At 43.0% G+C, this 14545-nt stretch overlaps 1 long non-coding RNA gene and 1 pseudogene across 1 annotated transcript; both read right to left on the minus strand.

The window, feature by feature from the left end:
• Positions 1-883: 883 nt before the first annotated feature.
• Positions 884-6167, minus strand: LOC118887742. The gene is made up of 4 exons (XR_005018141.1): positions 6089-6167; positions 4234-4237; positions 2085-2091; positions 884-893 (listed from the first exon to the last, which is right to left on the minus strand). It is a non-coding gene; the product is annotated as an uncharacterized LOC118887742 (long non-coding RNA).
• A 634-nt stretch (positions 6168-6801) lies between these two features.
• LOC118888108 lies at positions 6802-6915 on the minus strand (annotated as a pseudogene).
• Between the last annotated feature and the right edge of the window lie 7630 nt (positions 6916-14545).

Raw genomic sequence — 14545 nt, forward strand, 5'->3', positions numbered from 1 at the left:
TCTCAGGACAGCTCATTTCTTCCCCTATTCAGCTTTGCCCATCGCGGTCGGCTCTTGTCCTCCGAGCTGTGCTAACAACGCCGCTAACTGGTCTCACCCAGACCTGTAAGTCGCTGGAGGATCTAGCCTCCCTCTGCTGTGTGAGAACTCCTCTGCCTCTGCCCCAACGTATAGAAACTCGCAGCGTCACTATAAATTAAGAGTAATGATACACCGAATTCAGAGTTGTTGGAAGAACTGCATATGTGATGTTTATGCAAAGGACCTAGCACATAGTAGGCACTACAGTACATGACTATTAGTTATAGTTGATCTGATCTTTCGAGCAATTCCATCCTCCTGGCCCTGATTACCTAGAGTAAATCTATGAAAGGAATCAGGATAAATTTAAACCATATTTAAGTCTATCGGCACAAGAGATAGTATCACAACTCAAATGTTGCAGTAAAAACATAATACCTGGCATCTCCAAAGACGCAAAGGAATAAAGAAACTTGAAAGTGCTTATCTTCATTAAAGAAATCTATGAGGTGTGACTGAAGTGATGTGGCTTAAATGGGGCTGTGAAGGCTAGCTCCACAGCCATCCAAACAATGAACCTCCTTATTTTACAGTTCACGGCAGGAGTACTAGATAGATAAGGGATGTCTGGTGCTTCTACATTAAGTGTAGGTCTCATCTGAATTGCATTTTCACTATTGTGTTTCCGATGTCCTGAAATAATTTATTATGCTACAAATATTCTCATTTTTTTTTTCTGGGAATTCTGGAAAAATTTTTTATTTACGAAACAGAAGTAGAGAAGTAGAGTCATAGATGTAGAAAACAAACTTAAGGTTACCAGGGGATGGGGGGGAGAGATAAACTGGGAGATTGAAACTGACATATACACCCTACTATGTACAAAATAGATAACTAATAAGAACCTGCCGTAGAGCACAGGGAACTGTACTCAATCCTCTGTAATGACCTCTATGGGGAAAGAATCTAAAAACAACAACAACTACAACAAAGTACTAAAAGTTTGGAAGAGAAATATAGATTTGTTCATACTGGAAAAGAATTATCAAATCATTTTTATCCTTACTATATCTAAAGTAAATTGAACAACATTTAAAACTGCTTTGGTGGTGGAAAAAAATGACGTCTCATTTGCTTCTGGTAGTTGGACCACATTTCACAATAGACTGAAGGTGAAGTTTCTTAACTTTCCCCCCTATCCTTTGGGGCATGTAGAATGGCATATCCTTCAATGAGCTTATTTTACATACAAAATCTACATTTCTTCTTACATAAATTATTCTAACTTCTGCCTGTCACACTTTACTTTTACTATCTAAAGGGCATCTGTGATCTCTTAAACATTTTGATGTGACTTTGAATAATGGTGTTGGTGGTGCTTATTTACATAATATGGCACACATGTGATAATTTACAGTGTACTACATCACCTAACACTTTTGGATAAAATTACAGATCATGGTCATATTTCCTAATTTTTCATTTAGATCAATGTCAAACACTCTTAAAAATATTAAAAAAATTTTTTTTTCTGCAAGTCTGGGAAGAAAGACACTAAATTTGAAAAGTTTTTTTTTTTTTAATTTTGAGGACAATCAAAATGTACTAATGTTATCCATAAATATTTATTGGTCTTTGGCAACATTTTTTCTAAATTATTATCAATGAGCCATAGTGTACATCTTCCCAACATGGCTAGTTTTAAAGAGGAACTGTCTCTCTTATTCCATTTTGTCCTGATGGCGCTATCAAAACCAAAATTTTATGTGCAGCATTCCCTCTGTCTCCCAAGTGGTAGCTCAGGGCTGGTACATGAGCCATGCAGACTGACGGTAGTGTGTCAACCTCTTGACAAAAGCGAGCAGCCCACAGGTGGTCACATGACCTCCAGCAGAGCCAATCAGACTCCACCATAGACTGTGGTACAGTATCCGGAGTGAGAAGGTCCTTTGCTCTAGGGCTTCTATGCTGGGAAAAGGTAATCACAGAAGGTTAGTGCCATCTTCCATGTCACATGTAGAAAACAGAGACACTTTCTGAGGGATTTTACATCTGAGAGGCACAAAGTGCCTACCCAGGGAGGAGGAGAAGTGTAATTGGTATTGAAATGTGTTAAGACAACGTTACAAGAATGAATTGTTCTGTAGAGAGAAAGGAAAGGGTGGAGATATTCCCGAAGCAACATCCACGTGAAGTTCTAAGCTCATAGGCACCCATCACAAAAGATGCCCCTTACTTGTCATCCATAGAGGAAGGGCCTCCGACGACAGTGAAAGGCAAGCCCAGGGACAGTCAGCTGTTAGTGTTGAGTAGGGTCACTGGCCAGAGCCACCAGACGTCAGGGCGTCACTCGGTTCAGTCTTCTGACCTATGACCCCTTTCAAGGTGTGGTGGAGTTGGGCCCCCCTGGTTTGAGAACAGAGAGCTGTTGATAGGAGTACACTGTGGGCAGCCTGGAGTGTCTGGAGGAGGCAGTGGAGACCGTAGAACCTGCTCGGGAGGTGCGTTCCCAGCCTGCAGGTCTGCCTGGAGGAGACGCGCTCATCAGAGCCATCGCACCTCTCGTAGGTGTTATTTAGCTCTGCTTGTCCGCAGGCTAAGCATAGCTTCATCCCCGGCTGTGGCTCCTGAGCTCCTGCACTGGTTAGACAGTAGCTGGGAGGAGGGTACGGTAGCTGAAGATGTAACACGAGGAGTGACCATCGCCCAAGTATCTTCAAGAGAGAGAGCTAAGCCTGACATCTCCCAATAAATGGAGGGGGGCGGGGAGATAAAGACATCTGTAATGAAGCAAAAAGTATTTTCCCTGATCCACTGAAATGTGAGGTGAGTGAAAGGAGCATTGGATGGAATTATGAGACTCCTAACCCCTTCTCTGTCAAAGATCGATGCTTTGAAGGACACATTCAAATTAATAATAATAATTTGAGTCTCAGGGTCTCCATACATCACATTCTAATTTTTCTGTAATGATTGACTTCAATTGAGTAAACTCAAATGACCACTCAGCATTCAGAGGTTTGCTGTATCACTCTCTTAGGTGATGTCTCATACTCTCATTCTCCTTTCTTCATGCCGTACACAACCCTTCCTTTTATAATTCTTAAAAGAGGAACTCATTTAATACTTAGCTGAAAAACAACAACCAAATGGAACAAAAAATGCTACGAGGAGGAAACTCGTCCTCTGACAAAGCCCACTGCGGCATCCTTGTCTGTACTCGTCCTCCCCCTCCTCCTCCCCTTTACAGATGGGCATCCTGCCCCTGTTTACCTTCCCTCTTGCAGCTGTGATTTCTCCTGCCCTCCTGATTTAGTCAAATAAGCATATAAGCATGCTCTGGAATCCACCTTCCTCTCATCATGCCTTTCTATTCCCAACATCCTTGCCCTGTTTCTCTTCTTCCTCTCAGAGCAAATTTTCTAACAAGATGCAACGTTTTCACTTTCCCTTTTCTTTCACTCTTCAGCACAATCTGTTTGCTTCCATTCCCACCACTCTTCAGATATTACCCTTACCAAGGTCACTAGGAATCTTCAATTTGCCAGATTTAAAGAGTACTTCTTCGAGCCTTCCCTGACTTGTCTCTGTATCACCCCTTCTTTGAAACAATCTCTTCCCGCCCCTTCTCTCACTGTTTCCAATCACATCAGCCACTTCTCTAATTCACTGATTCCTACTCTTCTGCAGTACATCCAACGATAATCCTCAGGTTCCTTCCTGGAATCTCTCTTTTACCCTCCCCCTAAGTAAGTCCTTCTATTTCTGTGGCTTTTCATAACATCTCTGTGCTGTGAAGACATACAAGTGCATCTGCACATCAGTTCAGTCCTCAGTTGTCCAACTGGCAACTTGACATTTCTACTGGGAGATTCAAAGGCATCTCAACACTTAACATGTACAAATGAGGTCTCTCCAAGACCTCTATTTCCTCCCTACAGCTCCGTCATTTTAATAAATGGAGCCTTGAACCAGAAACCCAGGAGGCATTCTTGACCCCTTTCCCTTTTTCAACTCACATCAATCAAACATCCCATCATGTCAGTTTTATGTCCAAATTGTCTGTCCAGTTTTCTCCATCTCTCCCATTGCTTCAATTCCAATCAACATCATCTCTCAACTGGCCTGGTTTCTCTGTTCCTTTCTCTTCCATTCCCCTTTTCACAATGCAAACAAAATAATCCTTTAAAAGTAGGACTCAGCTCAAGTCACTCTACTACTTAACATTTTCCCATTGTAGTGAACCTGATTTGCAGACTCTCTACAATGGCTTACAATGTCTAATGTGGTAGGACTCCTTGCTGTCTCTCTAACCCTACATCACCTCTCCATCACTCCTCACCAGCCATACTGGCCCACGTCAACTTCTGGAACAAGGTAAACTCTTTTCCTCATAAAGTAAATCTGAAGTGGGACCTGAAATCTGCATTTCTAACAAACTACCAGGTGATATGAATGCTCCTCTTTCAGTTGCAAGGGCCTAGATTGACAACCAAAGCTTCAATTCACTTTTCTATTTATTCTATAGATGATATCTATTGGCCATCCACTTAGTGTAAAAACTACAGGGAGGAACGTAGGTAACGAAAAGAGAATAAGGCACTCTACCCAGAGAGGAGTGGTGCTCTGATTGAAGGATAAGGTAAGTAACTAGTCACTCCAGGGAGAACGGGATCCATTTAAAAGGATGGGGAAGAACAATTGATTTGGTGATGGTGGATTATAAGAGGGCAAAATATGCAAAAGTTCTGTCTCAAAAAATAGGTATTTCCACAGGTGAAGGAGAAGTAAATGACAAACAGAAGTAAAAGTACATCAGACATAAATTATGGAAGATGCTAATTATAATAATCGTGTTAATAAAACTAATAGTAGGGGCTTCCCTGGTGGCACAGTGTTAAGAATCCACCTGCCAATGCAGGGGACACGGGTTCGAGCCCTGGTCTGGGAAGATCTCACATGCCGCGGAGCAACTAAGCCTGTGCACCACAACTACTGAGCCCGCGTGCCACAACTACTGAAGGCCACGCGCCTAGAGCCCGTGCTCCGCAGCAAGAGAAGCGACTGCAATGAGAAGCCCGTGCACAGCAATGAAGAGTTGCCCCCGCTCGCTGCAACTAGAGAAAGCCTGCACACAGCAGCAAAGACACAACACAGCCAAAAATAAAAATAAATAAAATAAATAAATTAAAACAGAACAAAACAAAAAGCTAATAATAGCAATAAAACTAACATTCATTGAGCCTTTACAATATGCCAGGTGATTTCAAAACATGTATATATTTATTATTTATATACATAATATATTTAAATGTATGTTTATGTATTATATATTTATACTTCAAGCCATATATATTAATTATATATAGTAATAATAAATATATATTAAAATTATAAATGTGTTATTTATTATATATAATATAAATTATTTATTATATAAGTTCATTTAATCTTCAAAATAACCTAGAAGTTGGTGCTATAATTATGCTGTTTTCCAGGGGCAGAAGTAGAGGAGAGAATTTAAGCCACTTGCCCATGTTTACCTGTTTAGTAAGTGGCAGAGACAGGATATGAACGCAGGTGGTTTGTGGCAGTTGGTGGTTACAAAACTCAGACTCTAGACTCCAAACCATTGCATCAGATTGCTTCTAATATCCTAAGCCTACCGAACTAGAATATATACTTCAGCTAGACCCAATGTTATTTATGCATGTGATGGTTTTAGAAGCTCTGCTCCAAACTAAGTGAATTCTGAGAGCTCTTGTAATTCTGAGGTTTTATTAAAAAGCTTCTGAGGAGCATTTAGTGGCAGCAGTGGGTGCTTGCTCAGACTGTAAACATTTAATGGTGAGAGGATATTAACTAGAAAACTCCCTTTTTTCCCTAAAAATAAGATGGTGATGGGACAAGTGGAGTTAGAAAATATCTCTTGTGGGTTAAACTTGTGAACAATACATGAAATAAAATAAGGACTAAAATGTATACTGAAGGATCACCTAGCATAGGTTTTTGGGGTTGTTTTCACATATCTGAAGTGTTTGTCTTTAATTCCATATAAATTTCTTACAGATTATACCATCAGTTAGCTGAAGTGAAAAAGCAAAAGGAAGAGAAAGCAAAGCAAGACACAGATGCCCAAAACAGAGCAAAAGGGCAAAAGAATTTCATAAGGTGAGCAGCCAACGTCACAATTTTTCATGTCTAAGGCACATCAGAACTATAACTGATAAACTGCGGGAACTCCACAGAAAACACTAGAGAAACTTGGAGCCAAAAATATATGCTGACTTTCCACACAAAGTGTAAAGGGTTTGTTTTTTTTAATTACGTGTAACATAGACAAAATTATTTAAGTCAATAAATTTTTAAGGAATTTCACATGTTCTGATTCTTTCCAAGGCCAATCACCTTAGTTCCTCCAAACTCATAATCTTCAAGATGAAATAGCCCTCTCAGAAAGAAGTTGTCATGTGAATCAGCCCACAATTCTTTTAGTTGGGCTTCTTTGATCTCCAGTGGAATATGGACACACTTCAGAAATCCCCACCTGGAATATTTGGGATCCAATTTCCTCAAGTGATTTACTTTAGGACCATATTTAGGGTCAGGAGGTGGATCTGCCTAGTTCTGAATTTGACATCCTCTAAAAATGTATTAGGTTCAAATCATATTCACTCCTAAGCCATCACACCCTAGAACAGTACAGATCATTGGGATATGCCAATACCTAAGATAGAAAAAGAAGTTTGACTATTAGGTTTTTCATAGTTTACTTGGCAGCTCTGTCTTGTAGTTCTTTCCCACAGATCTAACAGGTAATTCTACGAGTAAAGGAAACCACACAGATACTCTATGAGGTGTTTCCAACGAAGGTTTTTTAAAAGATACACCAATGAGCCTAACTCAGGAGAGATGCTAACGTGATTATAAATGTCAGTTGCATAGAGGACATTGCAAGAAACATGCCACATTCTTTAAAAGTGTGTGAATACAAACTAAGGCCATAGAATATAAAGGGCACTGAGGCCTGATACTTCCCACACCCTTAAGTCTATGGGCTCTAAATAGTAATCTGGTGTGTTTACAAAATAAGCATGGATACAGACCAAACATTAAGGAGCTGAGAACGGAAGTAATAACGAGAACAAACAGAAGAGAGGAATCACGTCACCCTCCAGGGTTTTTGGTGACCTGGGGGATCTGCCCAAAGTTACCTATTTTTCTCTTTGACTTTTTTGTCTATTTTGCTTCTTATCCCCTCACCCCCTTTTTTTCTTCTCACTATTTTTAATGCCTTACTCTTTTTTCTTTTTTTTAAATTTTTTCTTTTCTCATTTTATATTTTTTTGCATTTTTGTATTTTTTCTTTTTCTCATCTTTTCCTTTTCATTTTCTTTTTCTTAATTCTTTTACTCTCTTAATTTTTCTCGTTTTAAAATTCTTTGTGCCTTTTTTCAGTTTTCTTTTTATTCTTTTACTTTTCTCATGTTGTTCGTTTTTCTTTTTCTCAGTTTTCTTTTTCCTTTATTCATATTTTCTTACTTTTACTTTTTAATTTAGTTTGTAGGGTTTTTTTTGTTTACTATTATTTTTGTCTGTTATTGTGGTTTGATTCCTTTATAATGACCAGTTAATTGGGTGAACTGTATTAGTCAGGGCTCAACAGAGAATAAACCAATAGGATATATATAATATGTATATATGTATTTTATATATATAATGTATACATATTATATATACTATGTATCGTATGTATTTTATTATAGATTATATAATAGTGTATTGCTATTATATAACAATGTAATTGTTATTTATAATTTTATATTATAGTATGGACTTATTATAGATTATATGCATATATGTATAATAAGGAACTAGCTCACGGGATTACGGAGGCTGAGAAGTCCCATCCCACGATCTGCCGTCTGCGAGCCGGAGCCCCAGGAAAGCCAGTGGTGGGACTCAGTCCAGCCTGAGCAAACTCCTGAGAGCTAGAGGAGCTGATGGTATGAATCCCAGTCTCAGGACAGAAGAAGATGTAATGAGCTGTCCCAGCTCGACAACGAGGCAGGAAAAAGGCGGAAAAAGTGCCTCCGGCCTCCCCTTTCTGTTCTGTTCGCAGACCCTCCGTGGAGGGGAGGCCGCCCACCTGCACTGGGGCCGCGGAGCTGCTTTCCTGAGTCCGCTGGTTCAGATGCTCATCTTCTCCAGAACTGCTCTCACAGACACACCCAGAAATAATGCGTAATCTGGGCACCCTGGGCCAGTCGAGTTGACACACAAAATTAGCCATCGTGCGGACTTTGGGCCCGGCTTTACTTTGAGGGGATTTGGAGCAGCTTTTCACATTCTAAACTGACCTTTTAGAGAATGGAGCGGTCAGCCCCACGCACTGCGGGGCCTCTCGGCCACCTCGGCTTAGACCCAGAAAGGCAGCTACCACCTCCTCAAGCCTGCTGGCGATGGTGGGCGTGCATCCTGCCTGGGAACGCGGTGGCCGTGAAGACCAGTAACGTGGTTCAGCAGAGCTGCACCAAGCTCCGGGGACGGTCACACAGAGTCCAAAGCACGAAGGCCTTGGAGCCCTTGCCGTGCAGTAAACCAGTGGAGGAGACTTGTCCCATTACCTCGTGGCCCATGGCAGCAAGAAAGAGAGAGAGAGAGAGAGAGAGAGAGAGGCCTGGGGCGACCTCCACCAGACCATGTCTGCCGTACAGTCCTGGTCTCAGGGGTGGCTCGTCCTCAGGGACTGCCGTGGCCTGGTTGTCTGTGTCCCCCCAAGTCCACATGTTGATGGATTTGGATCCCCAACAGATCCCCCATGCATATCCTAACGTGGCGGTATTTGGAGGGGGGCCCTTGGGAGGTAACTGGGGTCAGAGGAGGTGATAAGGGTGCGGCCCCATGATTACAGAAGAGGAGGTGAGACCAGAGCTTTCTCTCTCCACCGTGGGAGGACACAGAGAGAAGCAACCATCTGCCAGCCAGGAGGAGAGTTCTCTCCAGGAGCCGGATCCACTGGGACGTTGACCTTGGACCTCACAGCCTCCAGAACTGTGAGAAAGAAATATCTGAAGTTGAAGCCACCCAGGCTGTGGTATGTTGTTACAGGGGCTCAAACTGAGTGAGAGATCCAAAGCAGAAAACCTATTTTTGGAGGCTGATGGTGCAGATTTTGGCTCCAGCAATGAATTCCCCCAGGGCAACAAGCTGGGCACCTTCTGTGGCACTGCCCCACATGCTGCCGGGGACTCTCCCAGGGCGAAAAGTACCACAGCCCTGCGGTGCGTGTGTATGGCCTGGGAACCATCCTCTACAGGCCGGTCAGCGGGTCCCTGCCTTTTCACGGACAGACGACAAGGAGATGTAGGAGCAGGTACTGAGCAGAGCAGACACTGTTCCATGTGTCCACAGAGTGTGAGACCCGCTCACGAGATGCCTTACCCTCACCCCCAGCAAGAGAGGCACTTTAGCAGAAACCATGAGCATCCATGGATGAACGTGGGCCACGAGGAGGAGCTAAGGCCTTGCGCTGAGCCGCTTCCTGACCGCGAGGATTCCTGAGAGACGGAGTAATGGTGTCCGTGGGTTAGACACGGGAGGAGATCCAGGACTCGTCACTGGAGCAGAAGTAAGACAAAGTGATGACCACCTGTCTTTTCCTGGGCCGCATGAGATCCAAGCAGGGGGGCTACGCCATCACTCTGAAGGCCTCACCTGTAGCTGGTCCCACCAACACCATCCTGCAAGGTACAGCACAGGGTTTCTGCCAACCCAGAGCAGCGGAGTTTCAGCCAACGTGTCACTCTCACCTTTAATTCTTACTCGAAGAAGCGTCAGAGTAGAAGCAACTCAGAAAATCAGTGGCTGAGGAGGAGTGGAAGTCAGGGCAGAGGCCAGCAGCGCATCTAAAGTGCCTTCCAGCCTTCTCTCCTGCGCGGAGAGGAAGACCACCTCCCTAGCGCACCCCCCAGGGTGGCCCTGTGCCTGCCTCTCCTCCGCGGCACCAGCAGCCGGGTAGGAACCCCAGACAGTACCATCTCCCCCCAGGGCGCATCCTCCAAAGGACACTCCCTCCCCTGTGGGCAGCTGGTGCAGGCGCAGAACCAGTGGAATTTGCCTGATGGCGTGAGGTGTGACCCCGGCCCTTCTTCAGGTGATATCCGGGGCTAGCAAGGGGCCACGGGGAGATTTTTCATCTCCTCTGCGGACGCCCGCGTTTCAAGTTGGCCAGAAAAAAAACCAGCATCAAGTTGAAAGCAGACTGCAGTAGATCAAACACGACGTGGTGGGCAGCAGAGGTAGGCGAGGCAGTGATAAAATCAAGAAAGAATGTCAGGAGGTCAGGTCATGGTCTCTGCCCTTCACATGGAGCCAGAAGGTCATGAACGCCATGGAGCCCAACAAGGCGGTGCTGGAGATGAGCCAGGTGTGGACGAGAAGAGCTGTGGGTGGGAGCAGAGCAAGAAGTACACGCTCTGTGTGTGCATCGTTCACCAGCCTCTAAGAGGGCTTCGTGCAGTGGAGGGTGCAGGTGTGCAAACTGCCCTGGTACACCAGCCAAGAGGGCTTCGTGCAGTGGAGGGTGCAGGTGTGCAAACTGCCCTGGTGTCCCCTCCACAGGGCTCAGACTAAGAGGGTACCCGGCACCTCCATGACCCTCAAAAGCGTAACTGCTAAGCTTAAAAGACTGCCAGGAGGAGTCTGGGACAAGAGGGGAAGCCATGTTTGTGCAAGAGGAAGGATGGCTCTATAGAAATAAACACACACACACACACACACACGTATACTCTAACTTATATATTGTGTTTAAATACAATAGTTAAAAACAAACAAATAACGCCCTGCTTTACTGTTACAGCTGTCACAAGACACTTGTCCACAACTTTGCAAGAGAAGGCCTTGACTCCTTCAAAATTCTCTTGTGACCTAACTGAAAAAAAAAAACTAAAAAAACAAAAACAACACCAGAAAAACCAAACCCTTCCCTTCAAGGTGAATGAAAGCCTGGTGAGACTATCCTAAGAATAGGACTCATGTCAATGGACTGGAAAGGGGACTCTCTTTGGGAGCTGTGGTGTTGGTTTTTCTTGCTTGAGGGAAAACAAGGCTTGAGGGTCACATCTATATGATAAATATTGCTATGAAACGACCATTCCAATGTTTTAAGCCTAAAAGAAACAAACAGAAAATTAAACTAAACAACAGACATGATATGAGTCTTGTGGACGGCATTTCCACTCCCTGAAAAACCAGCTTGCTCTCCGAAAACCTCCCTCTCATCATTCGTTATCCTGCTCAAGGATCCGTGGTTTCCTCTTGACTCTTTCATATATAAATTATTTTGTTTGGCTTTTATGGCCACCCATAAACTCTTTCCATTCATCTTCTCTATTAGTATTTGCATTTGCAACTAGCATTTGTATAGCTCTTTAACATTTTCAAGGTCTTTTTCAAATGCATTCTCTCATTTAAATTTGACCCAGACTTTGTTTTCTTTCCTTCCAACTCCTAATATCACTGCAGTAGACTTTAGAATGCCTATGGCTGACCCTCCCAACACCTGTCCTCAAAGTCCCTCCCCTCCATACCAATTACCGTCACCTCCACTGCACTTTGCAAATCCACTCCTTTGTTCTCACCCTGGGCCTTACTCCCAACTGTTTAACTTCCGAGATCTTGAGGTCTAATTCAGCAATATTTGAACATAAGCTTCTGTCTGTCCCCATCTTTCGGCTTTATTTCCACTAAGTCGGCTTTTAAACTTCATTCACACTTTGAGTAACTTTACCCCTTCTGTTACCCGAGTCCCAATCTACTTTCCTTCCCTGCTGAGCTACGAATAGGGTGTCTACATTCTCTTCCTACCCCCCACTTCCTCATTACCTATTGTCCTTCAAAGTTACCTGCTCCTCACCTTTGACAATACTCTTGCTAATTGTTGGAGAAGGTCATCGTGAGGATGTGACTGGGGAGTTGGACCCAGGCAGTGGAGACTCCTCACGCCCCCACTGTCCTTGGACTGTACTTTCTGCCCACTGTTCCCACACTCGGAGTCGTTTTCAAGGACGCAGGCTTGAGAGAGCAGTGTGTTATTGAGACCATCGGGATGGTCTACATTACTGAAGCCGGTTAAGGGCTCTCTCTATAAACTCTGAAGAGTCTGGCGGGCAGGGGTGGACATCTGCTGGTCTTGTGGCCCCCAAGACAAGCCTCCTAAGTCAATCCCCTCCCTTATTACACCTGCTACCTCCCAACCTGGAGTGGCTGTCTCTTCCTTTGGTCTCTCTTTGTCCCCCCATGTATGGGGGCCAGTTTCGAATTCCCAGGAACCCTTGACGTATTGAACCAGCATTCCTGTTTCACCAGTGACTTGATAACTGCTAAATCCAGAGGGAACTTCTCAGCCCTCATCTTATTGGCTCTGTCTGTGAAATCTAATCCAGGTGACACTACTTTCTTCCCGACGCTCCCCTCGCAGGACTTCCTCTGGGTTCTTTCCCTACACTGAGACGTTTCTTCTGCACTCCTATTCATGGACTCCTCTGGCCCACACTAATTAACGTCTGTGTGTTCCAATCTCCCGCTGATGGTGTTTCTTCCTTTTCATTCTACATTCTCCCAAGATGAATCAAAACTGTGGCGATGTTGGAATGATATCTGACAGAGCCAGAAAATGCTCAAGCAAACTCCAGTCACTCTGTGCCTAGTTCAAACCCCTGCAGTTTGCAATAGAATGTGGAATGAAACTTCTCCACTCATCTCGGGATTTAGCTAAGGCCTCAATTTTGAGTTCAGTGGTGGATTAGAACCTCCATATTCTAAAAAAGAAGTGCTAGTCTCATCCGCACAGGACTTGTGAAGAGGTGGCCCAGGCAGTGGGGTTGGAGAAGGAGGATGAGCGGGGAGATGGTTTGGAGGCAGAATCGTAGGGACTGATGGACAATTAGGTGAGAGGAATGAGAAAACAGAAATACTGGAGAATTGGCGTTATGAATAGAATATATTGAGGCAATGAGTTAATTGAATTCCCATACAAAATTATGTAGTTTATTAAAGCTCAGGTGAAATAATGGCTTCTTTGTATCTGAGATCCAGAATATTGATGCCCATTTGTATGGTCACTGTAAGGTAGATTACTTAAACACTTATTTTCGACACATTAATTTATAATCAGCCAAAAGAGAGACAGCATCAAGATTTTGATTATTACATAGCAGTATATAATGAGATACAGCTTTATTGTATTTCAGAATTCTTACTGGAGTATCTAAAATATTTATGAATTATTCTTAATATTGGAAGATGATACCACCATCTTTCTCAAGCATGTGGCTATCCACATAACTATTGAGAGATAGTGTGGTGAACTGATTAAGCTAATGGGCTCTGGAGCATTTCTGCTTGGGTTTGAATCTCACGTTTCTGTTTATTATCTATATGAATTTGGGTAAGTGATTTATTTCTTTGTGGCTCAGTTTCCTTATCAGTAGAGTGGGAATAACTGTATCTCCCTTATAAGTTTGTTGTGAGAACTATATGTGTTAACGTAAAGCCTTTAGAACAGTGCCCGACACTTAATAAACCACACTTAATTTATGTTATAATTATTATTTCGTATTTCAGAATCATGGTGTAATTCCACTGGAAAAAGAAGAATAGTTCTAATTTTAGAATTATAATATCTTGAAATAGAGCCTCAGGAAATAAGAAGTAAGTTGTCTGTGGTGATCCAAAAGCTGTGCTTATGAATTAATCTCCAAACATTCATCATTTATCTTTTTTGGACCCAGGTATAAGTATTATGCTTTGCTACAATCACGGCTCATGTTCGTCAATTTCCAGAACGGTGATGCATTTCTCAATGGTACCTTGAACACTTTTAACTTTTATCGACTACTTCCTTTCCCCACCCACAAGAACAACTTTCTATTTCCATTTAATTGAAAGGCATTCACGGCATCCTTCCAGGAGTGTGCCTCTTCCATTACGTGAGAAACAGCTGTGCAAACGTTTCTCTGCCATTTTAATGATATGCTCAGCATTTCTTCATGTTTTTCTGCCAAACGTGCTCTGAATTATTTTTCGTATCGTGTCTTCTCCATTACTTAGCAATGTTCCTCAAGGTTGGTAACCATGCACTTCATTTCATTCTTCTGCTTGTTCATGGCATAGATTTGTATACTTTAGGGTGTGTCCTGTACGAAAAAGGAGCTTGAGATACTTTGGGGACTGACTTACTGAAATAACTTCTCCACTATGAATCCTGAAAGAACTAGGCCAATAGCCCAAGGAATTATATAATTTTTTTTTTTTTTTTTTTTTAGCTTGAAGGGACCTTAGAGATCACTTTTTCCAGGTCTTTCATGTTACAAATTAAGAAACTGAGTCCCAGTATGTTAGTAGTAGAGCCAGAATCACAACCGATTCCTCCCACCTGGCAAGCCCAGTGCTTTTTTCAGCACTACCTACTGCTTCTTGCACTGAGTCATTTATTTTCCAGGTGACTTCTGCATATGATGAT

Source organism: Balaenoptera musculus, chromosome 21 (genome assembly GCF_009873245.2).
Source record: "Balaenoptera musculus isolate JJ_BM4_2016_0621 chromosome 21, mBalMus1.pri.v3, whole genome shotgun sequence".
NCBI classification, from domain to species: Eukaryota; Metazoa; Chordata; class Mammalia; order Artiodactyla; family Balaenopteridae; genus Balaenoptera; species Balaenoptera musculus.